Source organism: Anolis carolinensis, chromosome 1 (assembly GCF_035594765.1).
Source record: "Anolis carolinensis isolate JA03-04 chromosome 1, rAnoCar3.1.pri, whole genome shotgun sequence".
Classification (NCBI taxonomy): Eukaryota; Metazoa; Chordata; class Lepidosauria; order Squamata; family Dactyloidae; genus Anolis; species Anolis carolinensis.
In genome coordinates, this window is record NC_085841.1 from 128,681,671 (window position 1) to 128,699,426 (window position 17,756).

General features: G+C 43.4%; 1 protein-coding gene across 1 annotated transcript in view; it reads left to right on the plus strand.

Moving 5' to 3' along the window:
• eys (eyes shut homolog) overlaps positions 1-17,756 on the plus strand; it is an 804,562-nt gene that overhangs the window by 463,584 nt on the left and 323,222 nt on the right. The gene's annotated exons all lie outside the window — the stretch shown is intronic.

Here is a 17,756-nt window from a genome sequence, read left to right on the forward strand (position 1 = left end):
TTCTGGCTGGCCAGTGGCCACTTTTAAGTGCATAGAAGCATCTGTTCCAAAGGTTTTTTCTTTTATTTAAAATAATTTTTTTAATTTAATTTAATTTTTATATATTTCTCTGATCTCCATTCTCCTTTGTGCTGCTCAGCCACCATTTTTGCCTTTCTTCCTGATTTTCCATTTGGCAAGGAAGTAGGCTTGGTATAATGATGGTGGTTGGGTTGCTGCTGGCTTGGTTTCTGTCCGAAACAGACTGGCCTTTTCTTTTGTTTCCCCCAGTTCAGAAGACATAAGCTCAGCTGAATGTTTCGAATGGGTTTTTTTTTATTATTTCCAAGATGCAAAGTTGGTTACCTAAGTAGAAGAAGGACTTTCACATTGAAGAAAACCCAATGGAAAAGGAAATTCCAACATTCCAAAGATAAAAACCTGGACCAACACACTTGCTGCAGTCCAAGGTGTGGTAGATGCTCTCAAAGCAGCTTATTAACACTATTGCTGTTTCTACTGGGAACCTGTGTCTGCTGCCATCTTCTTCTTGTCCTTCTCCCTCCAAGTCCCATTCAAGGACTAGATGGGGAGCTGGGCTGGGGCAACTGAGGATGGAGGATAAGGCACTCTTATTTGGCATAGTCAAAAGGAAGTATGGCTCTCGAAGGGTTAAGTGTTGGATACAGTGACAATGTTGGTAAAAACAAGGTGGAGGTGACAACTTGTCCCTCTATCTGGCCTAGCTAAGCCTCCATGAACCATGCAGAGCAGTGTAACAGCCTTGTTTGGTGGACGAAATAGCAGTGGCAAAGAGGAAGAGGCCAGGAATTTGGCCTTCACTCAGCCTAGCCAAACTTTCACAGACCCTACCAAGCAAAGTATACAGGACATGTCAGAAGCAGATGAATAAATGGGAGGGCAGATAATTAAGCTTGCCTTCCCCACCTAAAGGAAATAAGTCTTTCAGTGCAGGAACAAAAGGGTTCCTTTCTTGTATAAGCTATAAAAATTCGCCAAAAATGAGAAGGTAAAGGAAACATTCTGTAATTTGGTGAGCTGGCAGGGTTGAATGTGTTCTCCCACTGTACCAAATTTTATCAGGATAGCTCAAAAAATGAGGGTGGGAGAGCCCTGTAAAAGACGCCCAGCGCTGTTTTTTTCACGACTGCACATGTGTGTCCGCAGGCCTGTAGCGAGGGGGGGGGGGGGGGTTGGGGGGTTCAAACCCCCCCTGAAATTTTTCAAGTTATAAAAAAAATCTCGTTACTCATGAATTTTAACTGGTTAACCAAATCCCCATGCTAAGTCTATGAGATGCAAAACATTAAGAGTCCCTCCAGGCACTATCTCAAGCAGATATTGACAGGTTTGTAGCGAGGAGGGGTATGTGCTAGGGGTTCAACCCCCCCCCCCCTGAAATTTTCAAAACCCCTCCCGAAATTTTTTTCTGGCTACGGCCCTGTGTGTCCGCCATTAATGAACCAATCTAGAGCATTAAAAATCTTTGGAAATATCCAAAAATTTTGCGGGGAAAAATCAGAAATAGTTTCAAAAACGAAGCGCCGGCGCCTCCTACTTTAGAAGCGAGTTTAGAACCATTTTTTTCATTGATCGCTCATGCCTATTGCTTAGGGACTCCATTGCTTGGGGCAGTCTCCAATAATATTTCCCTGTGCCCTCTAGACCAGTTATGCATCTGATGGTGAACTTCTTGACAGTCTTGTAGGAAGAATACATTCCTTCAGATAACTTGGAACAAAGTATGCATCATTTTAGAGACCATGATCTGCATCCTGGATTGTGTCCAGAAAGAGACCAGTGGAAATTGGACAATAAAGTTTCTTCCTATCTGTAACTGGTTGTGATTAACCATCCATACATTTTGGACCAGCTGACATTTCAAGAATGTGTAAACCAGATGAGATGTAACTAAGACATGTGTCACCATGAACAGATCAGATGTCTTCAGGAACAGACACAGCTGGTTCAGTAGTTTAAAACTGCAAACAAATTTCTGGACATCACCATAGTGCAAGCATACTGAGAACATCCAAACCAATAACAAAACTATAGAATAACACACAAAAATATCTTTGTGAAATCTCACAATTCACTCATGAGGTGGCACTGCATAATCAGTGCATATTGCCATGAGTGTAAAGTTGTGCTCCAACTTCACTGACCTAGATCAAGAGTAAGCTCATATGACCTATTGAAATCCATATGAAAAGTTAGCCATTGCTTGAGTTCTAAATGAAAGCGGTTAAAGAGGCCACGGAATCTTGTAGTTTAAACATTTCCTAAACATTATCACTTGATTAAAATTTATATGCCCCTTGAATAGAATTGGGAAGAGTTGTTCAGATCTAGTATATTTATTCACAATGACACCATTTTATTCTAAGACTTTTGTGAGTCATATCCACAGAATTCATCCATATGCCGTTCACAAAGAATGGCAGTAGGAGATATTCCCTGGTTGGCTATTGATCTCTCTTTAGCTCCGTTTAGCTTGTCAGCATTGCCGGCCACAATTCATCTTATCACTCTTTAAAGAGCCTTGCTGCTCCTGATAATTATAGCAGCTGCTGACCTTGAATATTTTCACACCTGGTTTTAAAAGTCAAAATGATAACCTCTTGCTCTAGACTGAAGCACATCTTTATTTATCTATTTTAATAACACAGAGAAGGAATAACTGGAAGAAACACAATGGCCTCACTTTGTTGCTGAATGAGGTTGCTTGGAACAATTTTGGGGCAATACGGTTTCATTTTCAGTCTGTCCTAAGTGAAAATAACACAAATATGTTGACTGAATGGCTGCAGAGCCAACAGTAGATGCAACAGCACGATAGCATAAAAAGATACAGTTCCGTTTAGTTGATACACAAGTGCACATTCCTAAAGTAAAGTGCAGTATTGAGGATGAGAAGTTGCCCCAAGTTACTGCTACCAGTTTATTTCAACAAAAGAAGATGTAGACATTTTCTCTTAATTGTTCATTTATCCCACGTTGGACTCTGACTCCTTTATAGACAATTGTTTTGTTGCAGCCAGCCCTGTAATGTTTTCAGGCTTCCAGAGAGATAAGTGGAGAGTTATGCTAAATTAATGCAAGTTCAGTCTGCTTTCAGCATGAAAGATTCTTTGACAGAGGCTACTTTTATCATATTTCGAAGAGCTGCCTAGCCAGGAGTTAGATCTACATTTCAAACAGACACACATACACAAAAAGCCCTTTATCCTCTTTAGTAAGGAATAAAAGGCAAAGTAGCTAAAAGAATTAAATTCCCAAGATGCATACCTTTTTTGTTCATTTGTTTTCTTGGTTGACTGCATGGTAAAGGAAAAATAAAAAGGTTGGAATTTGCACTGGCCACTGAATATCAGCACACTCCATGTCTTCCAGTGAAGATGTCTAAAATATATGTATTTGCCTGAAGCTTTTTCCTTGGGACATACCTTTATGAAGTTGTTTGTGAAGTCAGGAGACAGAAAGAGACAGAGCCCAGATGTTCTACTATTTCTTAAAAAGAGACATTTAGACCATGTAAAATAAAATAAGATTATGGCTTCAGTCCAGAGGTTTTTGACCACAGTAGCAAGTTATTCACCTTCAGATATACTTGATAATTTCTTCAACTGACCAGTTGAAATCTGATTTTGTAATAGACAACCAGTTCAGGTAACAGGTTAGATTTGAGAGAAAAAGAACAGCAAATTGTAACCTACTGTATGTATAAATCTAAAAATCTTAGTCAAAAAGTGGATCCAAAAATTTGGGTTGACTTATCCACCCATCAATGTAAGTACTGTACCTTAATGTTCAGCAGAAAAGGAACTCTTATCTGAATAAAGTGGTGAAAGGGGAGTGCTAAACCTGTCTTGGGAGAAATTAAAAGAAGTACCCTAATTGCTTCACCATGGCACAGCTTCTGACCTTGTGGCTGTGGAAAATGGTCACAGCCAGGGAAGGCTGGCCACTGAGGTAGTGTAGTTATTTTCCCCTAACTTCAGAATAACCAAAATCATTCATATAAAAATCCATAATTTGGTGCCCAAAACCCACCCTTGGCTTTTACATGAGATCGACTTACATATGATTATATACAGTATTTAATTATTTATTATTGCACTTTTACTGCTGGAGCAGAAAGTTGTTTGTGAAATGATCTGCTTTATAACTGGCTTAGGATGCTTAATGATTTGGTCCAGCCTCACCAATCAGATGATCATTTACAGTAGATGTGATCATCATAGATGTCAGAGGAATATGGGAGATCAAGAGTTAAAATATTACAGAGACTGGAAGATTCCAGACAAAGCATACTTAATAAGTATGTGTGGGTGACTCTCTCATTTCCTCCTTTGTTGAGATGGGGAAGGAGGGAATGCAAGCCACAAAACAGTGATTTCTCAATAGCTGCATTTCAGTAAAGTTCTCAAAATACCAATTCTTGAAATTGGTTGTCCCTTAGAATACAGCAAAGAGGCACAACCCAAACCGTTTGGTCACTGGGATTTTAAATTCTAGCTGTCATGGGAATAAGCCCAATAGGATTTAATAGTTCTGATGAGATTCAAAATATTCTTCATCCTCTTTAGAGTCTGCCCTTTCTGTTACCTTATTCTTTCAACCTTATGCAGCTGCAGTGAAGATAAACTCCATATTGTTACTTTACTGGGATCTAAATTAAAAATAATCTTTAAATGAAGTGCATTTCAATGTCACTTGGCTTCCATTTTCCATTCAACCTTCCTTGGTTTTCTTGCACAACATTATTTCGAAATAAGGAGATAGAAGAATCCATTAAAAGAAAGCCCACCGAGTGGGGCATGTGTCCATTTCTCTCTGTGTTTTAGTTCCCACAAATAATCATTGGGAAAGTTCATTCGAAGAAGCAATTGCTATTTCTATAAAGTTAATTTAACAAGATGGATGTAATTATATTTAATTGATCATAATGGAGTTAATAACAGCCTAATAATACCAATTAGTTGATACTAACTATTGTTTTACAACCATTTAAAGATAACAGCTTAATGAGTCTATTATGCCATATTTTGACACTAATCACGTAATAGATCTTTCAAATCTGTGGCATCAAATGGGTTTAGCAATGAAAATTAAAGAACTATTTCATAACAAATCTTCAGTACATCTCAATCTTTTCTAGATTCAAGATTTATTATTTAGAATAATAACCATTTCTACCACAGTTTCAAATTTGATTTTGCATTGACGATTCAAATATTTCTCTGATAATATTGCTACATGTAATGTTTGATTACATATCTGAAACTAAGGTGCACATAGTTCAGCAGAAGAATGCAAGAATTGTGCATGGTAGGTCCCAGATCAAATGCAAAGCAACGTTCACATATTAATAATATCAGCATCAACACTGAGGAAAATCTCCATTTTGGACCCTGGAGAACCATTGTAGAAATCAAGATGATTTGCCCTCTGACAATGGAATTTCCTCAGAAGTAGATGCCTCAGCAATAAGACTTGCAAATTAAAACCACGTTTAACTGCCAGTAAACAATGGAAAAATATAACATGCTAAATGCAAGATATGCAGTTGAAAACAATCACATTATATGCCTGAGAAATGGTCAAAATCCGATTGGTTCCAGCTAGTCATTGAATCAATTATTGAAAATTATTGTCGAATATTCAACAGTTGATTCAATCTTTGATGACTCGCTATCCTGAATGAGTCTACTGTAGTTGGAATTAATCAACAGATTTCCAGCTAGACATCTTTCACCACTTTAATCCCTACCTCAATTGCAGTGACCTGCTGTACACTTCATGGAGGAAGTGAATGAAGCTGTCTTTCCGATTTTGCACTTCTACAATTTTGAGATGGATTTCTGAACTTGTGATGACCCATGGGCCTTGTAGTCCTGCTCAGGACATTGTAATTCCTGATGAAGATGAAAACTTGGGTTTTTTACCTTCCCAGTCTGAACTGGATTCCTCTCTGCCAGATCTTTCCCAGGCAGATCTGGGAACCTTGCACCTGCAAGAAAGTTGTCTCCCAGAAGTATGTCAAACAAGCCCAGAGCCTACTTCTCCCGTATTCTTGCGCCGGGAGTTTTGTAAACAACAGAGAAGTTTGGATTCAGCTTCGCGCAGGAGTGCGAGGATTGCAGCTAAGAATGTGGCCAATTAAGACTGCTTCTCGTGAGAATCTTTGGGGAGTCTCACATCTGGTCTCAGAGTTAGCTTTCGGTTCTGATTCCCAGAGAACTGCTTCGGCGGGAAGCTAGACTCTATTTAGGTGTTTTACCCGCGTAGTAACTTCGCGGAGTCAATTCGTCAGCCTACGGAGCGAGTTGTGTCTGGACAGCGCGCTCCGGTTCAAGCCTCGCTCCTGCTCAAGCCTTGCCTTGCTATCCAGCCTTTGCCTTGCTTCCCAGCCTTTGTTTATCTACGGACTTTGCCTTGTTTCCCAGGATCAATCCTTGCCTTGTTCCACGGATTTATCAAGTTATTCCACGGACCTTGTTCTTGTTCTTAGTTACCTTGTTCCACGTTCAAGCCTTGTTTCAAGTATCAAGTTATTTCCTAGCCTCGCTCAAGTTTCATGGACTAAAGGACCTTGTCATCTCCCCTCACTTTGCTTGGCAAAGTGAGTGTTTCGGTTATTGGATTACAACTTTGGACCTTAATATTTCTTATTGGACATTGCTTTTTTGGACTAATTCTGACCTTTCCTGGAAGGTCTAATTCTGGACTATTTTCTACACTTGTTTTTATTAACTTTATATATTCCTACAATAAAGATATTAGATAGATTCTGGCCTCTGTGTATGGTTATTGGTGCTCTGCAGCCTGGGTCGTGACAGTTTGACTCCGCCACCCTAAGCACCAATTAACCTCGGCCAGAATGTCTACCGGAACCGTACCTGGGCCGAGCGGCCAGCCGATTACCTACACCATCGACAAGGAAGAGGTGGACCGAATCCGTGATAAGCTCAATGCACAGGATGGAGAAATAAGGGGTTTGAAGGAACGCGGAGTTCGTCTTCCGGCCATGGCGTTGCCAACCAAGTTTACTGGAGAAGCTTCTAAGGTTCATGTCTTCCGTCGCCAATGTCAAGCTTATCTGGAGGCCCGTGCTGCCGAGTTTCCCCAAGAAGACATCAAAGTGGCATGGGTTTACAGTCTTCTAGACGGGCCAGCGGCCAGCTGGGCGACGGCACTGTTCGACCAAGCCTCTCCACACCTAAGATCAGCGCAACACTTCTTGGACCACCTCAAGGAGACTTGGGGAATCGAGGACAATTTGGAGGCAGCCGGTCACAAACTCCGTCGCCTTTTCCAAGGAGACAGACCTATGTCTCAGTATATAGCCGAGTTCCGAGTGCTGGCCCACAACACCGGCTGGAACGATGTAGCCCTCAGGGGACAATTCCGGGAGGGTCTCAACATTGAAATGCTGGAAGAAATCTCCAAGGTGGATCCTCCCCAGACCCTCGAGGCACTCATTGATCAATGTTTACGGGCTGAAGTCATGATTGCCAACAGGAAACAGTGGGTTCGAGGCCAGGGCAGTAGAGCCGGGGCAAAACCCCCCGCTCCCGCCAGCGTTCAGCCACGTCCGGTGTGGAGACCCCCACCGCCAACCCCATACCCCAGAGGAGGCGAGGAGGTGCTGATGCAGTTGGGCAATGTGCGTCCCAGACTAGATGCCGCCGAGAAGGCCCGTCGTCAACGCTTAAACCTCTGCTGGTACTGCGGGAACGGGGGCCACTTCGCCAGAGAGTGCCCAGCCAAAGGGAAGCCTGCCGCCCGTCTTGCGGCGGCGTCCTCCACGGAGACGAAGGCGTCTGAGCCGACTGGCACACAGCCGGCGGGGGAAGCCAACGACCGGGTGTAGAGGGGCTCGCCAACCCGGTCAAAAAATCCATCCAAGAGCCGCCAACCGGGGTCCTGTTCCTTCTCGTGGTCACATTATGGTCAGCAAAAAGGGGACCCGTCATGATCCACGCCATGATAGACTCTGGAGCTACCAACAATTTCATCGATAGAGAGTATGCCGACTCTCTGGGATTACAATATCATGATTTCAAGAATGCCCGTGTGGTGCAAGCCATAGACGGCCGTCCCCTCAAGACGGGCCCCGTAAGTCAGTGGTCGGAACCCACCAGGATGTGGATAAGGGAACATATGGAAGAGATTTCCTTCTTTGTTACCGAGGTCCCCCATTTCCCTGTGATTTTGGGAATTCCATGGCTGACTCTCCACGACCCTAACATCTCCTGGTCCAACAGAGAACTGCAGTTTGCTTCACCGTACTGCCAAAACCATTGCCTCGTAGCCAAGGTATGCCATGCCACAGACACCGAGCCCATCATCACCTTGCCAAAGAAGTACTCCGAGTATTGGGATGTATTCAATGAGAAAGAAGCCGAAAAATTACCCCCACATAGACCTTATGACTGTGCCATTGACTTGGTGGAGGGGGCCCCGATCCCGCGAGGGCATCTCTACTCCCTGACTGAACCAGAGCAAGAAGCTCTCAGGGAATTCCTAGAGACAAACCTTCGCAAGGGATTCATCAGACCCTCTCAATCCCCAGCCGCCTCCCCAGTGATGTTTGTGAAGAAGAAGTCAGGGGAACTACGCTTGGTGGTGGACTACAGAGCATTGAACAATATCACCAAGCGGAACAGCTATCCCCTGCCTTTAATCTCGGATCTACTGGATCGGCTTCGAGGAGCCAAGGTTTACACCAAGCTGGATCTTCGGGGGGCTTACAACTTAGTTCGCATCAGGGAAGGGGACGAGTGGAAGACCGCCTTCCAGACCAAATTCGGATTATTTGAGTCCCGAGTTATGAATTTCGGTTTATGCGGAGCCCCCGCAACGTTCCAGCATTTTGTCAATGACATTTTTCAGGACTATCTAGACAGGTTCTTGATAATCTACCTGGACGATTTTTTGGTGTTTTCCAGATCACAATCAGAACATGAGAACCACGTCAAAATGGTGTTACAACGATTGCGGGATCATGGACTTTATGCCAAGCTGGAAAAATGCGCTTTTGATCTACAAGAGGTAGATTTCCTTGGTTACCGCATCTCGCCTCTAGGGCTTTCCATGGATCCAGCCAAAGTTTCAGCAGTATTGGAATGGCGGGCGCCAACTAACAAGAAAGAGGTGCAGCGTTTCTTGGGGTTCGCGAACTACTACCGCAAGTTCATTCCAGATTTTGCCCGCTGGTCCGACCCCATCACTAGCTGCATCCGTGGAAAGCAGCCTTTCCGCTGGACTGATCAAGCAGAGAAAGGGTTCCAGCAACTAAAGAAACTATTCACCTCCCAGCCAATTCTACAGCACCCAAATCCTGGAACCCCTTTTGTGGTGCAAGCGGACGCCTCTGATGTGGCAATTGGGGCTGTACTCTTACAACCGGTGGGAGATCACCTCCACCCCTGTGCCTTTTATTCTCGTCAACTAACCACACCAGAGAGGAATTACACCATTTGGGAAAAAGAACTACTGGCCATAAAGGCAGCCTTTGAAACTTGGAGACATTGGCTAGAAGGGGCCAAATTTCCCATTGAAGTCCACACTGATCATCGTAATCTAGAACATCTAAGAACTGCCCGCAAACTAAATCAGAGGCAGCAACGTTGGGCTTTATTCTTTGAACGTTTCAACTTCCAGATCCATTATGTGACCCCAGCCCAAACCAAGCAAGCAGACGCCCTGTCACGTAAACCGGAATACGCTGCAGGACGCAAGGAGACCTTTGAATCCCAACTGCTACAACCTGAGAACTTTGCCACGCTCACGGTGGGGAACACCAAATCCATTCCCATTGGTTCAACTTCCCCTACTCCAGGACCCATCTGTGCTCAAGAAATCAGGGCTAGTCAGCAAGCAGATGCCTGGGCGCAGGACCAACTTCGCCAAGGTCTGCATTTCCCCTTTTCGCTTAAAGATGGGCTGCTCTGCTATAGAAATCATGTCTATATCCCACCCGGACCGGGCAGGGAAAAAGCGCTTCGTCTGTGTCATGACTGCAAACCAGCAGGACACTTCGGACTATTTAAAACTATGCATTTGATCCTAAGGGATTTTTGGTGGCCCAAGATCCGCAAGGATGTGGAAAAATATGTCAACACCTGCCCAGTATGCCAGCGCTCCAAGATACGAAGGGAGAAGCCCTCAGGGCTTTTACACCCCCTTCCTAACCCATCTCGCCCATGGGAAATAATTTCCGCGGATTTCATCACTGACCTACCACCTTCCTGTGGATTCACCACGATCTTAGTGGTGGTGGACCTATTCACCAAGTTAGCCCATTTCATTCCCTGCGAAGGCCTCCCCACGGCCAAGGAAACTGCGGATCTATTTCTTCAACATGTCTTCAGACTACATGGATTGCCCAAGAGTTTAGTCACAGACCGTGGATCTCAATTCACCTCTCGTTTTTGGAAGGCACTACAAAAACTATTGGGCATAGACTCTCGCTTATCTTCAGCTCATCATCCCCAAACAGATGGGCAAACGGAGCGCACCAATGCCACTTTGGAGCAGTATCTTCGCTGTTATGTAAACTATCAACAGGACAATTGGGCTTCTCTGTTACCACTGTCTGAGTTTGCCTACAACAATGGAGTTCAAGCTTCTACAAAAGAAACGCCGTTCTTTGCAAACTACGGCTTCCATCCACGTTTCTTTCCCCCTGTCATTGAAACTTCAGAGGTTCCCGCAGCAGAGGATTGGCTGCAGGAACTCACAGCGGTGCAACAACTTTTGCTCCAGCAACTGGACCAAGCCAAGGAGGACTATAAACGCCACGCTGACAAACATCGCCAGCCGGGCCCCGAAATCAAGGTAGGAGATCGGGTTTTCCTGTCCACTCGCTTTCTGCCCTCCCACCGCCCTTGCCGGAAGTTAGATGCCCGTTTCATTGGCCCCTATCCAGTGGTGGCGCAATTAAACCCCGTGACTTTCAAACTCCAACTTCCGCGTTCAATGCGCATTCACCCAGTGTTTCACCGTTCCCTGCTCCTTCCGGCGGATGGTGTGCGTCCTGATACAGACCAACCGGCCCCCCCTCCTGTTTTGATGAATGGGGAGGAGGAGTTCGAGGTTGAGGACATTTTGGATTCTCGCTTTCACCGCCGCCGCCTACAATATCTCATTGACTGGGTGGGTTTTGGCCCTGAGGAACGCTCCTGGGAAGACGCCTCCACAGTCCATGCTCCTGATCTAACCCGTCGCTTTCATCAGACCTATCCCACCAAACCGCGACCTCGCGCCTCGGGGAGAGGGCCCCAGTTTGGGAGGGGCCTTGAGGAGGGGGATAGTGTGATGACCCATGGGCCTTGTAGTCCTGCTCAGGACATTGTAATTCCTGATGAAGATGAAAACTTGGGTTTTTTACCTTCCCAGTCTGAACTGGATTCCTCTCTGCCAGATCTTTCCCAGGCAGATCTGGGAACCTTGCACCTGCAAGAAAGTTGTCTCCCAGAAGTATGTCAAACAAGCCCAGAGCCTACTTCTCCCGTATTCTTGCGCCGGGAGTTTTGTAAACAACAGAGAAGTTTGGATTCAGCTTCGCGCAGGAGTGCGAGGATTGCAGCTAAGAATGTGGCCAATTAAGACTGCTTCTCGTGAGAATCTTTGGGGAGTCTCACATCTGGTCTCAGAGTTAGCTTTCGGTTCTGATTCCCAGAGAACTGCTTCGGCGGGAAGCTAGACTCTATTTAGGTGTTTTACCCGCGTAGTAACTTCGCGGAGTCAATTCGTCAGCCTACGGAGCGAGTTGTGTCTGGACAGCGCGCTCCGGTTCAAGCCTCGCTCCTGCTCAAGCCTTGCCTTGCTATCCAGCCTTTGCCTTGCTTCCCAGCCTTTGTTTATCTACGGACTTTGCCTTGTTTCCCAGGATCAATCCTTGCCTTGTTCCACGGATTTATCAAGTTATTCCACGGACCTTGTTCTTGTTCTTAGTTACCTTGTTCCACGTTCAAGCCTTGTTTCAAGTATCAAGTTATTTCCTAGCCTCGCTCAAGTTTCATGGACTAAAGGACCTTGTCATCTCCCCTCACTTTGCTTGGCAAAGTGAGTGTTTCGGTTATTGGATTACAACTTTGGACCTTAATATTTCTTATTGGACATTGCTTTTTTGGACTAATTCTGACCTTTCCTGGAAGGTCTAATTCTGGACTATTTTCTACACTTGTTTTTATTAACTTTATATATTCCTACAATAAAGATATTAGATAGATTCTGGCCTCTGTGTATGGTTATTGGTGCTCTGCAGCCTGGGTCGTGACAGAACTCAAAAAAATCACATGCATGAAAAATACATTTTTGACAGATGGCATATTTACTTGGTGAATGTATTTTGCACTCTGTCCATTTAGAAATGAGGTTCTTGTGAAAAGATATGCTGAAAAGTAAAAAATTTAAATGTGTGGTTAATTACACATATTTTAGCTATGCTTTTAAATACAAACACTTATTCATGCTGAAATGAGAAAGAACAAAATGATTTCAACTGGTTTTTTTTGTCATTGCTACAGTCAGCACACTCAGGTTCAAAGCTGAATCCCAGAGTACAACTAAATCTAAATCTATAACCCCATCCATTAGAGGCTGAATTCTATTTTTATACTCAAACTGGTTTTGACCCATCTGTACCATTTTGACTCTACCTCACCACCACAACAGGAGTGTGTGGTTGCCTCTATGGACAGTCTTAGCAGTATTGCTCCTCTTTTTTGACTCATGATATGGAACAGGAGTGTCAAACTCATTTTCATTGATGGCCATATCAGCCGTATGGTTGCCTTCAAAAAGCTGTTGAATCCGTGGATGGAGAATCTGTGGATACAGAAGACCAACTATAATTTTTTTACATAGTAGTTGGCACTCTTTAGCTTTTACCTAACTTGGGTCCCCAGATGTTCTTGAATGAAAACTCCCATCATTGTTGGATGATGGACTGGGGATAATGGGAATTGCAGCCCAACAACACCTGTGGCTCTGAGGTTGGGGAAATGTCAAAGGACATTTTAAAGTCAGACATCATATAGTTAAACTGGTACCATTTAACCTGCCTAGCAGTAAACGAAATTTAATTACATTACATTTTGCCACCCAGTCCAAAGTTTGTTTTCATCATAAATGATACATATCAAGAAATAGAAGTATACTCCATGTAAAGCTCTTACAAATATGGTATTGGTATGTTAAGATCTATGTGGTAGATATTCTGAATAGCTTTGGAACTGATTTCAGTTCTACATAGACAAAGATCATCATTGAGGCTGCAATTAGTAAGTCAGTATTTAATGATTGCATTTATGGAAGCACAAGAGCTAAAACTACCCAACTAGTCCTGGGTTGAGCTGGAACACAATTACTAGCATCTAACTACCAGAAACACTTGATTGATTGTGCATGCATTTGAACATTTCCAACTATGCAAAGAAGAAAACTGAAAAGAATCTTTGCTTTCAATTGGCCTTTTAAAAAAAATCCTGTGTAGTGATTGTAGAAAATACATTTTGAAACCTTGATGGAATATTTATAAAGTGCATATGACCAGGCAATTGTATCACCAGCAAATGTTAAACAATAATATCTTAAGGTTGTTGTTTTAATTTCTCCAGTCCTTGGAAGATTCAATCAGGTGCAATCAAAAAGTGCCTGGCTAGATTAACAAGGTGAAAGCTGCCCACCAGCATGCTGAATTTGTTAACAATTTGTCCTATGAACATAAACCTCCAGAAAGCAATTCCAGATTACTAGCTTATAGGCAAGTGCATATATAATAGCTGTTGGGATGAAAACTTCTTATACCGATGGCTGCATCTTTTTTCAACTAAAGGCCCACAGCATTTCAATGTAAATTCCAACATGTACAACCCCCAACACCACATAGCTCCGAAAGATATAGAATCCTTTTTTTAACCTGAAAGGAGGAAACAGGCATGGTTTCATATGGAGTGAACAACCTCATTAAACCTACATATTTGACTTGTGTGAATGGGGATGAAAGAACCTTCATGCTCTTACCCAATTAATGGATGCCCAGTGAGGAAGCCATCAACCGTAACTCACACATGTGTCCCATATAGATATCACCCTTGAGTCCCTTATATAAATGCTGTCAAAACTGAGGTTGTCCAGTTAAGCCTGGATATCTTTCCTCAGTAGAAATAACACTAACTGCTCCCAAACGACCCCTGCATTTTCCACTCCTTTCTCATTTTATTATAGGAAGGGGCCAGCCCTGGTTGGCTATATTCACTTTCTTCATAAAACCTTTATAACTCCCTTGTGGTCAATGGTTATGTTCTTGAAATATGTAACCAACTGTTGAGAGATGACCCATCTCTGTGAAAATCTCTTGCTATCATATTGCTGTATCCACCCAACAACTTCTATATGGTGGAGAATGTCTCTCTTTACACGATACCAGTTGGCAATGGAGAAGGCCATGTGGGAACAGTCCTCATACAGGCTTTTTATCACATCCTGTGAGATCTTGCCTGAAATCTTTCAAATAGTGATGCAATTTTTCTCTTCCTGAATTGAAGTTTCCAAAGAATCTTATTTTTTAGACATGTATACACAAAAACACACCTGTTTTTAGCTGCATATGGAACTGCAAAGGGAAAAGGACAGGGAAAATAAGATCTTCAGAGGAATGAGATGGCGGGATTTGATTAATTTGGCTTCATTTTCTGTAGCTTATATATATATATATATATATATATATATATATATATATATAAAAGGATGATGGAATTGCGGCACCGAGCAAAACAACAAAAGAAAAGGCCCCCCAATCTCGAAATTTGACAACACAATCCATCATCCATGCCTCTAGGTTGATACAACAAAAAATCCCGTCAAGAACCTCCATGGGGCCTTAAAAACCCAGCTGTCAGCCTGGCTGGAAGGCCCCATGGTGGTTGGAGGAGGGGCCTCCACGTGGTGGGGCCTGCAGAGCCAAAGGTGTGGGGGGGGGCTTCCAGAAAGACAGGCCCACCGCCCCCCCTGCGAAGACCCCCCCACCCGTGGCCTCCTCCATGCCTCACAGGCCAGAGGGAGGCCCCCCCCAAAGCCGCCTCAGCCTCCCGCCAGCCGGAGGGAGGCAACAAGGCCCCAAAGGGGTTTTTTTTGGCCAGCTAACACCTCCCAACAAAGGATTCCCCCAGGCAGGAAGAAACAATATAATCTCTAAAATCAGGACATTAAATAAAGAACAACACTCTGAAAATGGGAATTCCAGAAAGGAAACAACCAGGGCCAGCTAACACCTCCCAACAAAGAATTCCCCCAGGCAGAAAGCAACCAGGCTTCCAAACAGCAAGGCTATTCAGTGCTGTTCAACCTAACCAAGCAAGATTTCCCCTTGATAGTACACCCTCAGGGTTTCAAGCCATGAGGCTACTCCGTCTCATTCAGTCTGCCCAAGAAAGGATGCCCCTATGTAGAAAGCAGTCAGTCTTTGAAACAGCGAGGCTATTCAGTGCCATTCAAATTGGCTAAAAAACCATTTCCCTACAACGCAAGTACCCAGCCTTCCAAGCAGAAAACCTATTCCATTGTATTCCAGCTCACCAAACAAGGATTCACTTAAAGAGATAGCACCCAGACTTTAAGGCTGCAAGGCTATTCACTGCTATTCCACCTGGTCAACAAATGATTTCCCTTCAGCCACAGCAACGCGTGGCCGGGCACAGCTAGTGTGATATAAAGAAGGTATTTGGAAAGTAAAGGTTGCTAATTGAGGGATGCTGAAATAATTGGGAAGCTATGTAGAAAGAAAAATCATATGCACTTCAGTATAGATATGTATTGAGGGATTAAGAAAGTATGAAATATGTGGTTGTGGAGGAAAACAATTCTTCCTTAGGTTGATAATACGCTCTCCGACATTGACTGAATTCACACACTATTTGCTTGCAATACTTACAGTTGCATGGTGGCAGAACCTTGGTTCCACTCAAGAATTTATTTTGTTTTAATGTTGCTTACCACTTTAGCTTTGGCATCCCGATGATAGAGAAATAAGGGTTTTGAATCTTTTTAATCATCCAACTGATCAAGTTTTAGTGGTTTGACCTTGCTCTTAAGAGCCTCCTGCTTTCTTGCTGTGCAGAGGGAAAAGGATGAATCTAATGAAACACCAAACAGAGATGCTGTTGCCTGATTTTCATAGGTCTTCTCTGAACTTCCTTTGATTAAGAGAGAATATTTCCTGTGAGCTGGCTCAAGGAACATGAATTAGAGTGGAATTATTAAGGGGAAGAAGAAAATCGCATTGTTTGCCTGATACTAGACATTTCCTGTGAACAATATTTCTGGGTTTGCCACTTAGCACTGCCTCATCAGAAGCTGCTCTCCGCACAGACATGCTTTGTAACAAATATCACATTTTAAATTATGCAAAATTATTTACAGAATGTATTGAGAAATCCAACATGTTGTTCCTGCTACTGATGTTGTTAAAGGACAAGAAAGAGAAAAGTGCAGTCCTTCAACTACATGTGGTCCCCTTGGCTCATTATTCTGGATCCAAGGGTTCCCAGAAGCCATGATACTTTCCCCAGAAAGGGTAGAGGGTATTTTTGAACCCCACATAGACATTAGTACTTCCCCAAGCCTCTGTGAGACTGAGAGTTACACTGTCATGGTAAGGAGGAAAAATGGCTGTGCAGAAAAATCAAGCAAAATCCAAATTTAGCGATATAAGCTTTCAAATCTGGCTTCTTCAACAGGCAACCATGTTAAAAATCAAATAAGAAAAATAATGATGATGTTAGATTATAGACCTACATTCTTTCATAGGACTCTACATTGGCCAAAAAAATCGGGACCTGGCATAAATCTGCCACTGTTTGTCTCCATGATGCATAGCAACTTCCAGCAAATGTCTGGAGTTTTGTACTCTTAAGCCAAATTTGTCCTGCTTAAAGCAAAGTCAAGGAGTGCCCCAAAGTTTGCAAGAAACTGGAGTATTCTGAGGTTTCACAGCAATCTGAACAGGTGGATTGGTTCTGTTTCAGCCCAATCCACTATCCAGATGGATACCATGCCATAACCTTTCCCTGTATTTATCAACACAGGTAAAGGGGATGACTCGACTCCATAATACAAGGTTTGTAGACCCTGGCTACCGAGCTCAATGTAAGTATCTGTCCTTTGCAGTCATGTCTGTTGATGTCACAATAGAGATTCCACGCAATTTGCAAGACAGAAAGAAGACTGATCCTCTTCTTCTTTCTGGTCACACAGGCACTCTCTTCTGACATCAGCAGACTTGAGAGGGGAGTGACCGGCATTTAGACAAAACTCCATAGCTGCACGAAGCAATGGAAGCAACATGGAGGATAGGGTGGCAGCTCAGCAGGACCAATGCAATTCTGGCCTGCTTGGACATTGTCCACAGCTTCAGCATCTATGGGACAGATTTATACTAGAGGAACACGGCCTAATATGTTGCCAGTTAAGATGGTATTATGGGATTTTAATACCATTCTTCACCTACAAGTTAGCTGCTAGCAGAACAGGGCATCTGGATCCCAAGAGAAGTTACTTTTATGTTGCGAAGGAGAGTTGAAAATTTATTATCTGTCTTTTAATGTTCTTTGTCCCTAGCCCTCACTTGGTCAATAACTTCACCAAAACCCCTCAATACCACCCTGATAACACCAGAGACAGAATGTAGGCCTATGACTCTAACATCAGTCACCATTTTTTTCCTGGATGAGTTTTCCCATTTT